We start from the raw sequence: 13,245 nt of genomic DNA, 5'->3' as shown, positions 1-13,245 counted from the left end.
TAAACTGATCTGTGTCCGATAATGGAACTAAGGGGGTAGGGAGGGTAAGAGGAGGCGGAGTCAACCAATCAGAGTGCAGCACTTAGAGGACTTGGTAAAGTTAGAAAGGTCTTCACAGATTCGGACTTCCTGCTTCAATAATATGGAAGCGATTATGTAGCATAAATAAAAAGCAAAGTCAAAACCAGAAATGCTTTTTCATTTTCAAAATGAAGCTGCATTTTTTGACTCAAAATTAGAATGAAAAAGCAATCCACCAAAATGCTTTTTCATTTTCTTCTTTAACACAGCTTATTCTGTCACTTAATTAAATGATCATGAAAATGTTATTTGACATTTAATTTTCAACACGTTCCATGGTAAATGTGTAGCATAATTCATTTAGAAATGTCTAATTTGACAATTAAAATGGATTAATAGAAATGCTTTTTAATTTTCAAAATGAAGCTGCATCAAATGACTCAAAATTCAAATGAAAAAGCAATACTTCAAAATGCTTTTTCATTTTATACTTAAAAACCGCTTATTCTGTGTCATAATTAAAATGATAATGCAAAGAGGGGATTGCATTTGCATTTTCACACCCACCCTGCAAGGTTTGTAGCAAAATTGTTTCTCAGTGAGCATTAGCAGAGGGGAGGCTGGGCGATGGCGTCACTGCTGTTATGGCACCTGTGAAGGAATTTGTTTTATTATTATCATTGCTTAAATGTATTTGGTTAAATGTTAACTCAGATTGACCTTTTTACCTCTTCTGAAAACAGTTGTGTGTTTGTTCATCTGCTTCTCATCCCCCACCCAGGATGAGGGGTTTACGACACACTGTCCTGAGCTGATAAGGGATACTGTTTGAAGTTAGAATCCAACCAAAAGGGTCATTTGACGACACCCCCTAATGAACTTTTTGTCTTTGTCTTGAAAATGTTACCTCCTTCTTGTGTTCTTAATAAAAGCAGCACAGGGAGAGGCAGACCTTTGAGAAGAGAAACGTGGTGGACCTTTTCCAACACATTTGCTCCTCTCCCTCGTGCATGAGGAACTTAATTCTTGTTGTGGTTTGTTGTTTATAATTGTGTTTTTCTTTAATGTCTAGATGCATTTATCTGACATTCTTTGGTCCATTCGAGCCGGATGACAACATATCTGCGTCCTTGGGGGAGGATCATGCCGATTGAAGTCTGTGCACAGCCCGTGAGACTAGGTCTCCGGAGGAAAGTCCGTCGTAGTGAATTCTACGCCGGCCAATCGACTGGTCTGATCCCTGGGTCCGGATTGACGTTATTCGTTAACCAGTCAGACCACAACGACAAGGCAAGTAAAGCGCTTTTTCAGGGGTTCAAGTCCCCGAAGTGGCCCAGAATTCTGAGGGACAGGTTCAAGTCCTGTTGCCTAAAACACGTGTGGGTTTGGAGTCCCGGAAAAGTCCAGAATTCTGTCTAAAGGTGTAGGTTCGAGTCCTGCAGCCTAAAACGCGTAAGAGGGTTCAAGTCCCTAAAAGGCCTATAAAAATTTAAAAATAAATAAAAAATAACGTTTTTTTTGGTGTGAATGTGTGTGCATGTGTGAAAGGAGTGAACTTGTTCGAAGCAGTGAGCAGCTGGAAACCTTGCGGTGTTAACACAAGGCTGCTTGTTGGAGTAGAACAAGATTTCATCTCATTAGGCTTTAGGTGAAAAGAACTCAGAGTCTAAAACGTGTTTTGCTCCTGGGAGGACCCTAAACGTGTGACCGGATCAGACAATAGGTCTGACCTAGAAGCTTGTTGCACGGGGAGTGAAATTCGGTCCTGAGAGAAATTCTCTGTTGGTTCTGATCACACTCTGTGACTAACGTAAATTTAAAAAAAATTGGAAAAATTAAAAAATGGGGGAATTCAAATAAAAAAGTTGAATTGACATGAGATTAAAAATATATGGAAAGACGGCTTTCCTGCTGAGTTTTATAAAGAATTCTGGGAACAACTGGCACCAACATTTTATAAAACTGTCACATCTATTAATGAGAGCCAATCAATGCCACCTAACATGAACTCAGCCAACATAATTCTTCTTCTAAAACCAGACAAAGATCCCACTAGTCCTTCAAGCTATCGCCCCATTTCTTTAATCAATGCAGATGTAAAAATTATCTGCAAAGCACTAGCACAGAGAATAGAAAAAATCACTCCTCACATAATTCACTTCGACCAGACTGGATTCATCAAAGGCAGACACTCGGATGATAATGTCCGTAGACTAGTTAATATAATAGACTTTGCCACCATTAAAAACCAGGAAATGACGGTACTATCGCTGGATGCTGAAAAAGCCTTTGACAGAGTTAATTGGAAGTTCCTTATTGCTGCCCTCCATAAGTTTGGTTTTGGAGAAGCATTCATCAATTGGATCAAAATATTATATCACAACCCCAATGCATCAGTTAGAACTAATAAACAGACTTCAAACAGGTTTTTTCTTGGAAGAGGAACCAGACAGGGCTGCCCACTCTCTCCTTCTCTTTTTGCTATATTCATTGAGCCTTTAGCTGCAGCAATAAGACAGAATGAGAGCATTATAGGAATAAAAACCAAACACAGCCATCATAAAATTAGTCTTTATGCGGATGACATATTACTGTTTTTAAGGAATTTACATTCTGTAAATGAAACAGCAATGATCATAAATGAATTCTCCTCCATATCAGACTATTCCATTAATTGGAATAAGTCTGTTTTATTACCACTCAACAGGAATATGGAACAAAGACTCACAATTCCAGTTAAAACAGGAAATATCAAATATCTGGGTATCTACTTTTCCCCCAAACTATCAGAACTGGTGCAGCTAAACCACACCCCATTACTGAAAAGCATACAGGACGATCTAACACGCTGGACCAACCTGCCTCTGTCCCTTATGGGCAAGGTAGCCACGGTTAAAATGAAAATCTTACCCAAAGTTAATTATCTCTTCTCAATGATTCCCACACAACCGCCATTAAAATGGTTCAAAACATTAGACTCATCCATATCAAGCTTTCTATGGAACAACAAACCTGCAAGAATTAGTCTAAAAACTTTAAAATCTGCAAAAAGCTGTGGAGGATTAGAACTACCTAATTTCCACAAATACTTTCTTGCAAATAGATTACAATATATCTTAAAATGGTTAAAAAATAATCCAGAAACCAACTCATGGTTAGACTTGGAACAGGTGTTATGTGGAAAGATCAACCTGTCACAGCTACCATTTATTAGCCAAACAGTTAAAAAACAGGATTGTTTCAAAAGCATTAATATAAATGCCACCTTAACAGCCTGGTGGGAATTTCTCAAAATATCAAAATCATCAATTCAACCGTGCAAAATGACACCCATCTGGAACAACCCGGACATCCTTATTAACAAAAAAATGATTCACTTCCCAGCTTGGCAGGCAGGGGGCATAAAACAACTAGAGCACGTAATTATTGATAGAAGATTCATAACCCCCCAGGAACTTCAAGACAAACATGGAATAAATAACTTCTTGGAATATCAGCAACTTAAATCAAGTATTACTAAAGATGTAGTTACCACTCTGATTAATTTTTCAATGAATAGAACTCTCTCCAAAATATACAAACTTTTATGTAATTTAGATAACAATATTGCCCTTCCAACAAAAAAATGGGATGCAGATTTGAGCATCAGCACAGATGAAAGCTTCTGGTCAGAACTTTGTCTAAACACCTTTAAACTGACAAAAAGTCCAAATCTGCAGCTAATCCATCTCAAAACTCTTCACAGAATTTACTACACTGGACAGAGGATGTTCAAGATGGGTCTCAGTAACTCAGACATTTGCGAGCACTGTGATAATAATCTACCCGACAGCTACATGCACGCACTGTGGTTCTGCACTCCTGTCAGGGCTCTCTGGCAGCAGGTATGTGCCGATTTATCAGTCTGGCTTAAGGTTTCAATCACTGCCTCACCGTCACTTTGTGTGCTTGGTGACATGAGTGCCATCGATATAGAAGAAGGATTAGCATCTATCATTTTCATAACTCTTTGTATTGCCAAAAAAACTATTTTAATAAATTGGAAAAACAAGAAAAATATAAACATAAGTCAACACAGAAATCTGCTGTTTGATCATATCAGCTTGGAAAAAATGTCAGCCCAAAGCTCAAGTAACTTTGAAAGAATTCAGTCTCTCTGGTCTCCTGTGGTTGACTCCATGACTTAGGGGGTGGAGGGCTTGGTCGTCGCTGCTCCTTGCCCTTCTGCCGTGGTTTGGGGTGGGGGTCGGGGCTTCCGGTGCCTGGCGGGGGCGGTGGGGGGCTCCGTTGGTCGGGGGGTCGGGTCCGGTGCCTGGGTGGGGCGGGCTGGGGCGCTGCGTGGTCCTCTGGGCTTGGGTGTGGGGGTGCGTGGTGGGGGGGTGGGGTGGTGGTCTGGCTTGGCTTGGGGGGGTGGTCCCTTTGCCTGTGCTGGGGGGGGTTGGCGGGGGGCCCTGCTCGGGTGGGGGGGGCCCAGCGGCGCCGGATGGGCTGCCCATCTGCACCTGGGGCTGGGATCGGCCCTTCCCTGGCTCTGGGGCGGGACGGGACAACCCTCTCGGGGCCCCCGGTCGCTCTGGGTGTCACCCGCTTCGGCTGCGGGGTCTGGGGTGGGGTGGGGTGGGGGGCTTGTCGGCCCTGTCCTGTGGGGGGGCGTTCTGGGGGGGAGGGGGGGCCCATTATTAGTACGGGTCGGGGGGGCTAGCGGGTCGGGGTCTCCGCTGAGGCAATCAGTGGTTGCCTCGGCCGGTTGGCCTCCTCGGTCCCGTCGAGGCCTGACCAGAGCTCTTCTAGGGCCGGCGTCTGGGGGTGGGGGCCTGGGCTTGCTCCGGGGGGGGGCGACGCTTTCTGGCTCCTCTCTCTCTGTGTGGGGTGGGTGGTGCCGGGCCTGGGGTGTCGGCGCCTCCGGGGGTGGGCCCCTGGGCTGGGTGGCCCTGGCCCCTTTGCTGGGGGTGGGCTGGGGGACGGCTGTTTGACCACCGGGGGACAGTCTACCAGCTGTCCCCAACTTACCCCCTTCCTTATATAACCTCATATTAGGGTGAGGGGGTGGGGGGTTTAGCCTGCGATGCGCCTTGGGGGGGGGCTACTTGGGAGTGGCCCCCCTCCTATGGTTGCCGTATGGAGTGGGCCCCCCCTCTTTCGGTTTTATTTGCACCTTAGACACGTAGGGTCCTTGGTAGGGGGGGTGCTTGGACATCACTGCAAGCAAGCAGCAGATGTCCTCCTGGCACCCTACCCGCCAATTTTAACCGCACCTTAGACATTTAGGGCCCCTTGGTGTGGAGGGTGAGGGGACATCACTGTGAGTAATCAGGAGATGTCCCCTTAGTGCCCTACTCGCCAATTTTAACTGCACCCCCCTTAGTACACACACCCCTCCCCCTTCAATATATACATTCAAACATAAACACACACACATGCACACAAACACCCTCTCAAACACCCATACACGCACACACATTTTACAAGGAAGGTGGGACCTGGGTCCATCTGTCCCCTACCCCGTCCCTGGTGGGGGGTGCGGGCCCCTTGGCGATGGCGGCCGTGTCCCTTGGGTCCGGCTCCCTGGGCCCGGCGGTGCTCTCTCCGCGCGGTGGGGGGGTTCATATTACACCTGAGCCGGGGGTGTTCGTGTCCCTGGGGGGTGGGTCCTGGTCCTTGCCCCTGGGCGCTGGGCCCCGCCAAACTTCCAACATGGCCGAGCCTGGTCGGGCCATATTTATAACATCCCTTATGGGCCGCCCTTTTTTCCCCGGGGTTCCCCCCTCCTGGGCGGGGGCGGCGGGCCCCTGCCTTGCTCCTACCTGGACCAACCGTGGGCCGGGTGGGTGGCTGCCTGGAGTGCGGAGCGGGTCTCCCTTGGGGGGTCCTGGCTCGTACCTGGGGTCGGGGCGGGGGGATGCCCGGAACTCCTGGGTGGTGGTGGGGTGCTCGTCTGGGGCTGTGGGCGTCCCTCTCCGGTGGGGCCCTGCGTTGGGCTCTTCCGGCGCGGCGGGGGGCTGCTTTCCTGGCTGGGCTGGGGCGGCGCTCTCTTACCCTCTGCGCCTCCCTGCTCTCTGGCTCTGGGGGCCTCGCGGCGGTCCTGCTGGCCCTGGCCTGGGTGGCGGTCTTGGTCGCCCGGGGGGCGGTTGTTCCCTGCCTGTTCCCGTGTGGCGCTGGGGGAATTCCGGCTGCCGCTGCTGCTGCGGCGGGGGTATGGGTGTGGGGGTGGCTGGGCGCTCCTCCTCCTTCTTTTCACATTCCACCATCCATTTTAGAAGAACATAAACACTCACCTGAGCACAGGTGTTAGCTCACCTTTGCACTAATAGTTTGCATGATTGAATGAATGAAAGATTTCACACTAGTTGGTTTAAAGGCATAGGTATGCGTTCGTGAACACTATCTGTTTTGTGTGCATGTTGACATGTGGACATTTCTGCGGCTAGCAGGTGTGTTGATAATATTTGAGTGTGTGTGAACAGGCCCCGCCCTTTTTGTACTACATTTGAACCGTACCGTAACGATAAACAACCAGTAAACCTGTCTGCTCTATGCTGCTTCATGGTCTTACCCCCCTTCCCCTCCTATTATCACCCTCCTACCCCCCCCTCTCTCTAACGTCCCTCTCTCTTGTTCCCCTCTTTCCTTTTCCGTCCGGTCCAACACCAAAGATTTTCAAACATGATTGAAATTAATAAAGTTTGGCCTCAATTACAAAAGGGGTTTATTCAGACATACCTTTGGTTTGTCTGAAGATGAATAACCCCTCTTGTTAGAATAAAATATGTCCAACACAAGAGGCCCTCAGCTCTCATCTGTTTGCCTAGCTGTTGGACAGGACAAGTTAAAAAAAAAAAAAAAAAAAAAAAAATATATATGGAAAGAGGTTCATCCAGGTTCAACTACATTCTTGATAAAATGGGATAAAAACTAGGATTTTAAGGGGAATGTACTGAATTAGTTCAAAGGTTACAAATTAAAAACAAAATAAAAAATACAAAAGAAACAAAAAAATAGTGAAGAATTAATTTGTGCAAAACTGTGCTTAAATGAAGCAACGAAAAATAAAGAATGGCATTCAGAAAAGTAAAACTAGAGATAAATCAGATGTGCGACTCAGACCCCTGCAACAGCTGGCTGCAGCAGGCTGCAGACCGAGCAGGAGCAGGATGAAAGGGGGGGAGAGCAGAAACCAGCTGATTTCTCACCTCCTCCCTACCAGGGGACAAATGCTCCTCTGTTGACGGGTTTTTACCCACCAGTGACTGATTTAAATAAACCAGAAAAAGGAAAAGTAATGTTAGGAGGCAAAGGGAAAAACTTGTTTGGAGTAATACTTTGGGGGTTGGTTTGGAAGAAGCTGGAGAGTCATCTAAAGTTGCAGAGACATTTCCAATCATTGAAGTGTCCAATCCCAGAGCTGGAGAAGATGGCCAGAGGCCTACACTTCTTGTGTTTAGGACCTGGACATTAGAGGATGTTAGGAAGGCAGTGAGGGGAGTTATCTCTCACGGGTAAATGATGGAAGTTCAGAGAGCTTATCATCTGAATGGCATTGAATGTCAGCAAGCATGTATGACTGCTATGAAAGCAGACTGGGCAAAAGTAAAGGGAAAAAGGAATCCTATGAATGATGACAATCCACCCAGACCTTTTCCGCATAACAGTCTAAGAGTTGATTCAAAGTCTTACACTTTTGGGACAAAGAATTAGAGAAGCCTTTCCAATGAGACCTGATTATGGAAAGATTAGTCAAACTAAACAAAAAGATGGAGAGGTAGTGTCTGATTTTAGAGTCAGATTTGAAGAAGTTTTAAAGCTAATAGTGGACTCAGGGATAATGATAATGATGATGGTGCCTATAGACAGCAGCTGAAACAAGTTTTACTGCAAGCTATGAGACCAGAGATTGCAGACTAGATAAGGACACTTTACATAGATCTACCAACAGGAGCACTACAACAGTTTATGAATTTGGCTATTCATGCAGAAAAAGTGATGGTGAATAGAAAGAAATTTAGGAATCAAAGTGTAGATACATTTTGGCAGGAGGAAAGTAGTGATGTGTTTTTTGGAAGGAATGTGAAGAGAGGAAGAAATCGTGGTCGTGGTAAAGGAAATTTTAGATGAAGGTCTAGAGGAAGTAGCAACAGAGGGTCAGAGCAGGTTGATGATGGATGTTGGATTTGTAGACAGAGAGATCATTGGGAGAAAGAGATTGTCCTGAAAGGAAGAAATCAGATTGATTAGATGGTAAAAGAAATGACAAGATAAAAGATGAATCAGAACTAGAAATTCAACCAATTAATGATGAATTTTTAGATCTCACTGAAAGAGAAATAGTTTTTGTTGATGGGTCAGCAAAGAAAGATGAAACAGGCAGAAACAAAGTGGGTTTTGCTGTTGTAACTCAAGATAAGGTTCTGAAGCTAGGACCCCTGTGTGGAAATTACTCAGCACAATCAGCAGAGTTGACAGCCTTAACTGAAGCATGCAAACTGTTTAAAGATAAGCCAGTTACAATCTACACTGATAGCCAATATGCATTTGCTACAGTGCATTTATTTTGTCAACAGTGGAAGAACAGAAGGTTTAAAACATCAACAGGAAAACCAGTAACGCATGTAGACTTACTGAAAGAATTATTGACTGCTGTAATGTTACCATCTAAAGTGGCAAAATGTAAACGTGAGGGACACACACACGAAGAACAGATCATATTTCTAAAGGGAATGCCTTTGCAGATGCAACAGAAAAGCAAGCTGCAACAAAAGATGTAGAAATATGCACAAATGAGAATGTGACTGCAGATGCAACCGCTGATGTTTTAAAAGAAATGCAACACAGCGCACCGAAACAAGAAAAAGATTTATGGTTGAAAAAGGGAGCAAAGTTAGAACAAGGTTTTTATGTCAGCACAGAAGGAAAACCTATTTTACCAAAATCCATGTACAAATGGGCAGCAATTTTGAGTCATGGGCTTTGCCATGATTCAACAGGGGGGAGGATGAATTTATCAGAGAAGTATTATACAACTTATGGATTTATTCTCTATTCAAAAATTTTTTGTAAACAATGTGTTACATGTATGCGTCATAATCCCCAAGGCAATGTTAAATTTAAGAGAGGAAGATTTTCTGAACCACCTTTTCTTTTCCATACAATCCATATGGATTTTATTGAATTGAATAAAAGCAAGGGATTGAAATATTGTTTAGTGATTATTGATGCATTTTCCAAATGGGTTGAAATTTTTCCATGTGCAACACAAGATGCTATTACAGTAGCTCAAGCTATTTGTAAAAGAATAATCCCAACTTTTGGCATACCACAAGTGATAAGAAGTGATAATGGTACACATTTTGTAAATCAAGTGATAGACAAAATGGCTCAACATCTTTGTATTGATTTAAAGAGACATTGTAGTTATCACCCACAGAGTGCAGGATTAGTTGAGAGAACTAATGGCACTATCAAATCAAAGTTAAAGAAATGCATGGAAGAGACAAACAGACAGTGGCCTGACTGCATAGACTTAGTTCAGCTAAGCATGCGTATCACACGCACAGCAGGTCAACCTTTAACGCCTTTTGAAATGTTGTATGGACGTTCTTATAGGTTACCAGACCTTGATCCTACACAGCAACATTCTCCAGATGATGATGCAAATTTAGTGGATTATTTGAGAAAAATGTTTACCACTAAAGATGTGCAAAGGACAAATCAAGTGCCAGATTCCTTTTTATCTCCACAGGACACTTCACCAGTGCAGGTTGGTGATTGGGTGTTTGTGAAGGCCATAAAAAGGAAGTGTTGGTCCAGCCCACGGTGGGAAGGGCCATTCCAAGTCCTGCTGACTACACCAACAGCTGTCAAGATCGCTGAAAGGACGTCTTGGATCCACCTGTCACACTGCAAGAAAAAGCATCTGGGTGAGGCTAATTCCAACTGCTAGGTGGGGAAGTCTGACTACAAAGGGAGGCAGCTGTATAGAAGCTGCTTGTCTCAACGTCAGCGAAGCAGGGGAATCCACCTAGTCTTAGGGAAGAAAGCACACCAGATCTCTTTTGCACTACACGGATCCTACACTGTTAGAGGACTTGAGGAGGTGATGTGCTAGTAACCTCTCCCTCCCGAAGATAGGCACATATCCACCATGGCGTGTCCAACTGGGCTAAGAGACAGTTTATTTTGTTTACTGTTCCTGCTATTCCTGACAGGAGCAACCACATGGATTTGGTTCTTTTGGAATCATTATCCACCTGCAAGAAGAACCACCAACGAGGAAAGACTAAATGTTTCTCGACGATGGCTGAGTATTGATGAACATGATGTTTTGAATAGTCCAAAAATGAACATAACTCACCTGTATATGACAAATTCTTGGTATAGGTATGTTATGTTACTGGCTAAAGAAAGGAATAGATCTGATTGCTATGTTTGTTCTGTAATTCCAGCTTCATCCCTACATCCTAATTTGCAGGCAAAGCAATTTTCTGAGTGGAAAAGCGACTGTGTTATTGAATATAGTACCAGAGGGTATATTAGTACTGGAGCCGTCACCACTTCAAATGGTACTCTTGTAAGACCAAGTTGCAAGAGTTTGTATCAGTTTAAAAAACTGAAATTGACAAAATCATTAGCTCCATATGCTAGTGTGGAACCAGGAACTGTGTTTCCACATTGCGTAACTAAAAATGGCACAGAGTTTTTAGGAACTTTGCCGATAAAGATGTGTCATGAACTTCTTGTTCCCTTCACAGTCCAGATAATCAATGACAATCAATGACTTGTTATTAAAGGGAGAACAAGATGACTGTAATGATTTTGAAATTGAAATGACTTGAAAAAAAAAAAAAAAAAAACGTCTCATCTGAGTGTAAATTGATAGTGTTATGAAAATGAAGATGTCACAGAAAACTGAAAAGAGATGTGATATTGGATGTGAGATTTTAACATTTATCAATGATAAACAGGAGGGAGTATGTGAAGGAATTTGTTTTATTATTATCATTGTTTAAATGTATTTCTTTAAATGTTAACTCAGATTGACCTTTTTACCTCTTCTGAAAACAGTTCTGTGTGTTTGGTCATCTGCTTCTCATGCCCAGCCAGGAACAGGGGGGTTTTACGACACACTGTCCTCAGCTGATAAGTGATACTGTTTGAAGTTAGAATCCACCAAAGGGGTCATTGTATGACACCCCCTAATGAACTTTTTCTGTTTGTCCTGAAACTGTTACCTCCTTCTTGTGTTCTTAATAAAAGGTGCACAGGGAGAGGCAGACTTTTGAGAAGAGCAGCGTGTTGGTTGTCTTCTGTCACACTGGCTTCTTCTCCCTCGTGCATGAGAAACTTGATTCTTGCTGTGGTCTATTATTTCTAATTGTGTTTTTCTTTAATGTTTAGATGCATTTATCTGACATAGGAAAATCATGGTAATGACTTCTTATCACAGTTCTACAAGCCCCTGAATCACAAAGAAAAACAAATGGTTGTCCCTGAACATAAAGAGTTATTTCTGGCTTTTCCATAAGACAAACTTCAGTGAGATCTAAAAATTCATTATTAATTGGTTGAATTTCTGGTTCAGATTAATCTTTTATCTTGTCATTTCTTCTACCATCTATCTGTTTTTTCCTTTCATGACAATCTCTCTCCCAATGATCTCTCTGTCCCCAAATCAAACATCCATCATCAACCTGCTCTGACCCTCTGTTGCCACTTCCTCTAAACCTTCCTCTAAAATTTCCTTTTCCACGACCACGCCCTTGGCCACGTCCACGATTTCTTCTTCTGTTCATATTCCTTCCAAAAAACAAATCACTACTTTCTTTCTGCCAAAATGTATCAGCACTTTGATTCCTAAATTTCTTTTTATTCACCATCACTTTTTCTGCATGAATAGCAAAATTCATAAACTGTTGTAGTGCTCCTGTAGGCAGATCTATGTAATGCTTCCTTATCTAGTCTGCAATCTCTGGTCTCATAGCTTGCAGTAAAGCTTGTTTCAGCTGATGTCTATAGGCACCATCATCATTATCATCATCTCTGAGTCCACTGTTAGCTTTAAAAACTTCTTCAAATCTGAATCTAAAATCAGACACTAATTCTCCATCTTTTTGTTTAGTTTGACCAATCTTTCCATAATCAGGTCTCATTGGAAAGGCTTCTCTAATTCTTTGTCCTAAAAGTGTAAGACTTTGAATCAACTCTAGACTGTTATACGGAAGAGGTCTGGGTGGATCATCATTATCCATAGGATTCCAATTTCCCTTTACTTTTGCCCAGTCTGCTTTCATAGCAGTCATACATGCTTGGTGACATTCAATGCCATTCAGGTGATGAGCTCTCTAAACTTCCATCATTTGCTCATGAAAATCCTATGGATTTTCCCTGTGAGAGATAACTCCTGTCACTGTCTTCCGAACATCCTCTAATGTCCAGGTGCTAAATAAAAGAAGTGTAGGCCTCTGGCCATCTTCTCCAGCTCTGGGATTGGACACTTCAATCATTGGGTTCAGATGACTCTCCAGCTTCTTCCAAACCAACCTCCATAGTTTTACTCCATTCAAGTTTTTTTTCCTTTTTCCTCTTAACGTCATTTTTTCTTTTTCTGGTTTATTTAAATCAGTCACTGGTCACTGGTGGGTAAATACCCGTCAACAGAGGAGCAGTTGTCCCCTGGTAGAGAGAAGGTGAGAAATCAGGTGGATTCTGCACCCCCCCCCCCCCTTTCATCCTGCCCCTGCTCGGTCTGCAGCCTGCTGTTGCAGGGGTCCGAGTCTCACAACTGATTTATCCTCCTCTTTTTTAGCAATCAGACATGTTTCTCTAGTTTTAATTTTCTAAATGCCTTTCTTTATTTTTCGTTGCTTCATTTAAGCACAGTTTTGCACAAATTAATTGTTCACTATTTTTTCTCCTTTTTTATTTTTATTCTCGAACCCCTAAATAAGCGCTTTACTTGCCTTGTTGTTGTGGTCTGACTGGTTAACGAATAACGTAAATCTGGACCCAGGGATCAGACCAGTGGATTGGCCGGCGTAGAATTCACTACGACGGACTTTCCTCCGGAGACCTAGTCTCACGGGCTGTGCACAGACTTCAATCGGCATGGTCCTCCCCCAAGGACGCAGATATGTTGTCATCCGGCTCGAATGGACCAAAGAATGTCAGAAAATGCATCTAGACATTAAAGAAAAACAAAATTATAAACAACAAACCACAGCAAGAATCAAG

At 43.5% G+C, this 13,245-nt stretch overlaps 1 protein-coding gene across 1 annotated transcript in view; it reads left to right on the top strand.

The window, feature by feature from the left end:
- Positions 1-13,245, top strand: part of LOC144987110 (uncharacterized) — a 463,057-nt gene that overhangs the window by 269,492 nt on the left and 180,320 nt on the right. The window lies entirely within an intron of this gene.

The sequence above is a fragment of the Oryzias latipes genome, chromosome 2 (genome assembly GCF_053564925.1).
Source record: "Oryzias latipes strain Hd-rR chromosome 2, Olatipes_Hd-rR_3.1".
NCBI lineage: Eukaryota > Metazoa > Chordata > Actinopteri > Beloniformes > Adrianichthyidae > Oryzias > Oryzias latipes.
The sequence above is the reverse complement of the archived record's forward strand: the minus strand, read 5'-3'. Positions and strand labels throughout refer to the sequence as shown.